This window comes from Crocuta crocuta, unplaced genomic scaffold (genome assembly GCF_008692635.1).
Source record: "Crocuta crocuta isolate KB4526 unplaced genomic scaffold, BGI_CrCroc_1.0 scaffold737, whole genome shotgun sequence".
In the NCBI taxonomy this organism is placed as follows: Eukaryota; Metazoa; Chordata; class Mammalia; order Carnivora; family Hyaenidae; genus Crocuta; species Crocuta crocuta.
In genome coordinates, this window is record NW_027527804.1 from 1,141,321 (window position 1) to 1,147,593 (window position 6,273).

The 6,273-nt window shown below is 40.0% G+C and overlaps 1 protein-coding gene across 2 annotated transcripts in view; it reads left to right on the forward strand.

Annotated features, from left to right (window-relative positions):
* ACSL4 (acyl-CoA synthetase long chain family member 4) overlaps window positions 1–6,273 on the forward strand; it is a 50,087-nt gene that overhangs the window by 35,247 nt on the left and 8,567 nt on the right. The gene's annotated exons all lie outside the window — the stretch shown is intronic.

Below are 6,273 nucleotides of genomic sequence, written 5' to 3' on the forward strand. Positions count from 1 at the left end.
AGGCCCCTTCAACCTAGAGATCTCTGCCCTTCAGTTCTGGGAAATATCCATTTATCTTTTGTTTTGTTTTGTTTTCTTGCTCTTCTTTTTATACTTTTTCCCCATCCAAGTTCTGCGTGTGTGCCTTTATCTGGAACTATGTTTCTGGGACTGTTTGACCTCCTGCCTTCACCCTCTGGTTTTATTATCTTTTTTTTTTCTTTTGTTTTCTATCTAATCCTTTTTGTTTCACATTCTGGCATAGTCCCTCCAAAACATTTTTAATGTTTATTTTTGAGAGACAAAGTATGAGTGGGGAGGGGCAGAGAAAGAGGGAGACACAGAATCTGAAGCAGGCTCCAAGATCTGAGTTGTCAGCACAGAGCCTGATGTGGGACTCGAACTCATGATCTTTGAGTTTTATTCCCTCCTTTACTGAGCTTTACTCCCTCCTTCTGTTGAGGGAGTCTGACTGAACTGAAGTCATATGCTTAACCAACTGAGCCACCCAGGCGCCCCCAGAGTCCCTCCACTTTATCACGTCTTCTGGCTTCTGTGTTTCCCATTTCCAGTATCAGAATTTTAATTTTCAAGAGCTTGTCCCCATTTCTTCTATGTTCTATTCATAGCACCCTGTTGCTCTTTCATGAATGCAGTCAGTGTGTTGTCTCTTATTCCTTTGAGGATGTTCAAGGGAGTCCTTTTATGAAGGATTCTTCTCCTGTTATTGCATATCTCCTCCAAGTTCCACTTCCTGCTTGCTTTGGTCACAGCCTCTCCTATATCTGCAATCCTTATCTTTCCATTCCTATTTGAGAATAAGGCACTAAAATACTGTTTGGAAAGCTTACTGGGCTTTACCGACAGGGTATTCAGATGTTGGTGTCTTGAGTCATTCCATTCCTGCAAAGAAGACTTCTTCAGTCCCTTGCCTAGAGAATATTAGCCTGACTGCCTATTCTGGTAGCCAAAAAGAGGAAATTGGAATGGAACTGGGGACACGGTGGGCAGCTCTTACCCCCACAGCATGCTTTTCTTCTCAGCTTTACTCCCTCCTTCTGTTGTACCTAGTATCCTGGAGTCCAGAGTCTCTCTAGGTCAGCTTTTCCAAAAAGAAAACCTATCTTTACCCCAGTTGGGGAAGAGCAGGATCAGGGAGAAGAACTGTCCTCTGAGCAGGCTGAGGGCCAACACTCTTTCTGCAGCATATCCCCCATCTCTGTCTTCAGAAGCATGGGCTCAAGGGGGTCCATTTGTCTCTCGTCAGTGTCCTCTGTTGGCTGTTAGCTTTTAGCTCTCTTGGCTCCCCATCAGTTACCACTAGTCGCTTGCTTTAGGTCTTCCAAAATGTTGTTGTGCTCTCATCCAGTGTCCTCTTTCTCTCCGTTCAGCTGTTTCATTGTGGTTAATATCTTTTTCATTTTAAAAATTATTTTAAACTGTTTAAATAATTTTCCAAGGGGAACGTAGAGAAACTGAACTCTTCATGTTTAATTGGAGGCTGTTAACCTCATTTTGTTTTTGAGAGAGAGAGAGAGAGAACACAAGTGAGTTTGGGGCAGAGAGAAAATTGGGACTCACCTAAAGCGGGGTTGGAGGTCACCTGAAGTGGTGCTCAAACTCACGAATCGTGAGATCATGATCTGAGCTGAAACCAAGTATCGGACGCTTAACTGACTGAGCCACCCAGGTACCCCAATAAATTTTCTTTTTAAATTAACCTAGTTTTTANGCTTGTAGTTAACTGTGGACACTGTAAAGTTTTAAATAACAGAAGCCTGTTAACATAATCAGATCGAAAAGTAAGTTACTTTATGACCATAATGACAGCAGCTTACTGCTTTTTTCCTTAAAGATGGCTTTCTCAGAAATAGTNAATGTGGTATTTCAAAAAGTATTCAAAAGATAAGCTGTTATTCTTAGTCCCCCCCTGAATGTACTAATGGGTAAAATGCAACTTGATTAATTTGTCATTGTGCATTTCACCATATAAAAGCAATAATCGGGAAAGTCAACCTGGATCACAATCAGGTGAAAAATGGAATAAAGTTTAGGACTTGTGGGGCCCCATAACTTTCCTAGACTGAGGCATGAAATCGAACAATCAATGATTTGGAAAATATACAATAATCATGAGCGTAAGTGTATAAATCTTAGTTTTTCTGTGCATGAAAGATTTATCTTGCCAACCTTTTACTTCCAATTATAATTTCAGAGACTTAATGCAAAAAAGTATAAAATAGTCTTGATTGTGTTCAGCTAAATCTGCCTGAGAGCATACATCTTTTTATAGTGAGCCTCTTCACGTTTTAAATTGAATTGTGAGGTCTGCAACCAAACCCAAATTTTGTATGCCCCGTCATGCAGCAAAGCCAATCATGAGACATTGAGTATGCAGCAAGGAAAGGGTTTATTCAAGAGGCAGCCAAACAGGGAGACAGAAGGGCAAGCCTCAAATCCACCTTCCCAAAGGGGGACAGGACAAGGTTTTCTGGTTGGTTTTTGTTGCTTTTGTTTTCATTTAAATAATCATAGTGGCTGGGAATACATACATATTGATCAAAAGGGTGGGGAGACTTATGATTCTTAATGAGGATAGATGGACCTTGCACATTTGGCAAACATACATGTAATATACATCCCATGTTCACTTTGGCGTATAGACTTACCACTAAAAGGAGACAAAATTTGGTCCCTGCATTCAGGAGGTCCTCATAGGGCAAAGTGAGGGTCTAGGTGCATGCTCTGTGAGCCAGTATAAACTGGATTGAGTGTTGAGATCATTATCTCTGAGAAGGAATGCAGAGCTTTGCTTGTTCACAGACTGGAACCATATCTGTGACCTTCAGTTTATGCCTCTGCAGAGACATCTAGTGGATTTGCAAGTGGGGTCTGGAAAGAAACCATGGCTGATTAGGAAGAAAACAGGTCTCGGAAAAACAAACTTTAAATTTCCTTTTAGTTTCAACCTCATTAACCTTATGGGCATGGTTTCACTTTCTCTTGTGTCTTGAAGGAGTTGGGACAGTGACCACTCTGGCTACTTCCTGCTGCAAAAGGGCACAGTTTCTGGATTTGAGGAGTGAAGCAACTTTGTGCCCCTTTAGAAATATTCCCTGGTACTTGGCTTAACGTGTACATTTGGCATGACCAAAATATCAGTTCCTTTTTTCATTGTTTTGGAACAAAATTGGAAAGCATATTTGATTATTACATTATCTAATTAATGTAAAGTATAAATAACCCAAATTTTATTAGTCCCTGTAACACTGACCTGATCCCTTAAGAAATCCAGGGAAAGAGTCCAGTAAACCAAATCAATTTCTCTAGAACTCTCTGGGGAAACTTACCGTATCCAAGTGGCTTACTCTCTGATTTTATCTGAATGAGTTTGTTCTTAATCAGAAGCATTATATAAACACTGCACGTTGTGTTAGCACTGGCACTCTCTTACCCTGTTTTGCAGGTATAGTCCAAAGCAGTGTGCTTATCAAACACTCCCTTGGCTAACACGTTTATTTTCTTTTTTGTTGGGCAACAACGACAAGAGCAGTTTTGTTGGCGAGCATGCCTAAGGTGATAGAAAGATTCTTGATGATGAGCCCTGATTCCCCTCCAGGGTAAAAATGCTCTCCCAGACAGATGTCAAAATCTGTCCTCTTCGTAACCGTGCAGGTAACTCCCATCTGGTCTCCGTTCCCTTTGTGTTTGATAAAAAGGGTTAAGAGGATTGGTACAATAACTGGTTTCATTGCGATTGCAAATAGAGGAAGGGTAACCAAATTTTTTAATAAGTAGATTTGTTTTGGGGAGCCTGGGTGGCTCGATAGGTTAAGCATCCGACTTCGGCTCAGGTCATGATCTCACAGTTCGTGAGTTTGAGCCCCGCGTCCAGCTCTGTGCTGACAGCTCAGAGCCTGGAGTCAGCTTCAGGCTGAATTGTTGAAAGTCTTTTTTATGAGTCTCAGGATGAAACACATTTGCAGGATGCTTTTGAAAAAGTATCTGAATAAAAGTATAACTGTCTGTAAATGATAAAAGACATAATTTGCCATGGTTAAAAATCTGATGAGTTTATTATAATGCAATTGACAAGCAAACTTGGTTATTTCTGCAACACATAAAATTTCAGTAATCAGAATTAAAAGTGATGATANAAGAAAGTTTATCATCACTTATTTGACAATGATTCTGATGTAATTTGACATACCAAATAAATAAGCCTAATTAGTTGAGAAGACTTCATTTACAATTTGAATTTGGGGAAGTTTGTCAAAAATACCAGAACATTTTATTTTTATTTATTTAGTTTTTTAAAAGGTTTATTGTCAAGTTGGTTTACATATAACACCCAGTGCTCATCCCAACAAGTGCCCTCCCCCATGCCCATCACCTCGCTTCCCCTCTCCCNTCTCATTGCCATGTAGTATTCCATCGTATAGCTAAACCACATCTTCTTGATCCATTCGTCCGTTAATGGACACTTAGGCTCCTTCCATGTTTTGGCTATTGTGGAGAGTGCTGCTATGAACATTGGGGTCCATGTGCTCCTATGCATCAGCATTCCTATATCCCTTGGGTAAATTCCTGGCACTGCTACTGCTGGGTCATAGGGGAGTTCTGTTAATTTTTTGACAAACCTCCATTCTGTTTTCGAGAGGGGTTGCACAAGCTTACATTCCCACCAACAATGTAGGAGGGTGCCCATTTCTCCACATCCTCGCCAGCATCTAGAGTCTCCTGATTTGTTCATTTTAGCCACTCTGACCAGCGTAAGGTGGTATTTCAGTGTGGTTTNTATGTCATGCAGAAGATTGATTCAAGTTACATCTGAGGGGAGTTCTCTGTGCCTCTTGGATTTCAATGTCTGTTTCCTTCTCCAGATTGGGGAAGTTCTCTGCTATAATTTGTTCAAGGACTCCTTCAGCACCTTTCCCTCTCTTTTCCTCTTCTAGAATTCCTATGCTATGTATATTGTTCTGTTTGATTGTATCACTGAGCTCTCGAACTCTCCTTTTGTGTTCCTGGATCAGTTTATCTCTCTTTTTCTCAGCTTTCTCTTTTTCTATAATTGTGTCTTCTAAATCACTTATTCTCCTCTCTGCCTCTTCAATCCGATTTTGGACACCTCCATTTTATTATTTATCTCATTTATAGCATATTTTAATTCATCATAACTATTTTTAAGCTCCATAGTCTTTGTATCAATAGTTTCTCTGATGTCATTCATGCCTTTTTCAAGCCCGGCGAGTATTTATGACTATTGTTCTAAATTCTTGTTTGGTTCTGTTGCTTAGATCTGTTTTGAGTTGTTCTTTAGCTGTCCTTTCTTCCTGGAATTTCTTTGGAGGAGAGTTCTTCTGTTTCGTCATTTTGTTTTGCTTTCTATCTCCTGTTAATTTTAAAAGCTTGTTCTGCACTCTACCCCTGCGGGTGCTGCTGTATTAAAGATGGCCCTTTGAATTGTCCGTTCAGGAAGTGTTCTTTGAATGTATCTCTTGGTTTCTCTTGTTGAGACTTTGGTTACATTATTTCCCTACTCGTAGTGGTATTTGGGACTCTTCACCCTGTGTACTGTGGCTTGTTTCTTGGGGTAGCCCTGGAAAAGAAAACAGACACACAACCACATAGGGAACAAAGGTACACAAATGCGGAGACAAATCCAACAAACACACAAACTGAAAGGGAAAAAGAAAAAGAAAAAAAGGAAGGGACAAAAAACAAAACAAAAAAGAAAAAGTAGAAGGAGGTAAGACAAATAATAAAAATTAAAATTAATAAAAAATTAAAAAAGAAAAGAAAAGAAGAAAGAAAAAACCCAAAAGACAAAGGGCAGTCTGAAGGCATAAAACCAGAATTCCCAGCTACAAATAAAGAGCAGGGAGTATGCAGTGCTGATGCAAGAGCATATACAAAGACAGAAATGACAGGGTGGGGAGGAAGCAAAATGGGAAATGAAATGACCAGGCAGAGAGTTTAAGAGGCTTGATTCAGAAAGAGAAATCGTAGAATATGTTTAGAGGTGAGGAGAAAGAAACGAAGATGCTACTCAGAGAAACTATATAGTCTGATTACTCCAGAGAGAGAGAGAGAAAAAGGTAGCGGTGGAGGTGTTGAATGTCCATCTACAGAATGAATTAAATGTGACTGTTTAAGCAAACCAGTGACCAGAGTGCCCCAACCAGCAGAGTGGAAGGTTACGAATGAAAAAAGAGAGAATATATTTGAATAGAAAGAATTATCTAGAATTAATCATGGCAGTGCGTCCATGTTGCTCTTGCCTGGGGCTCGGCA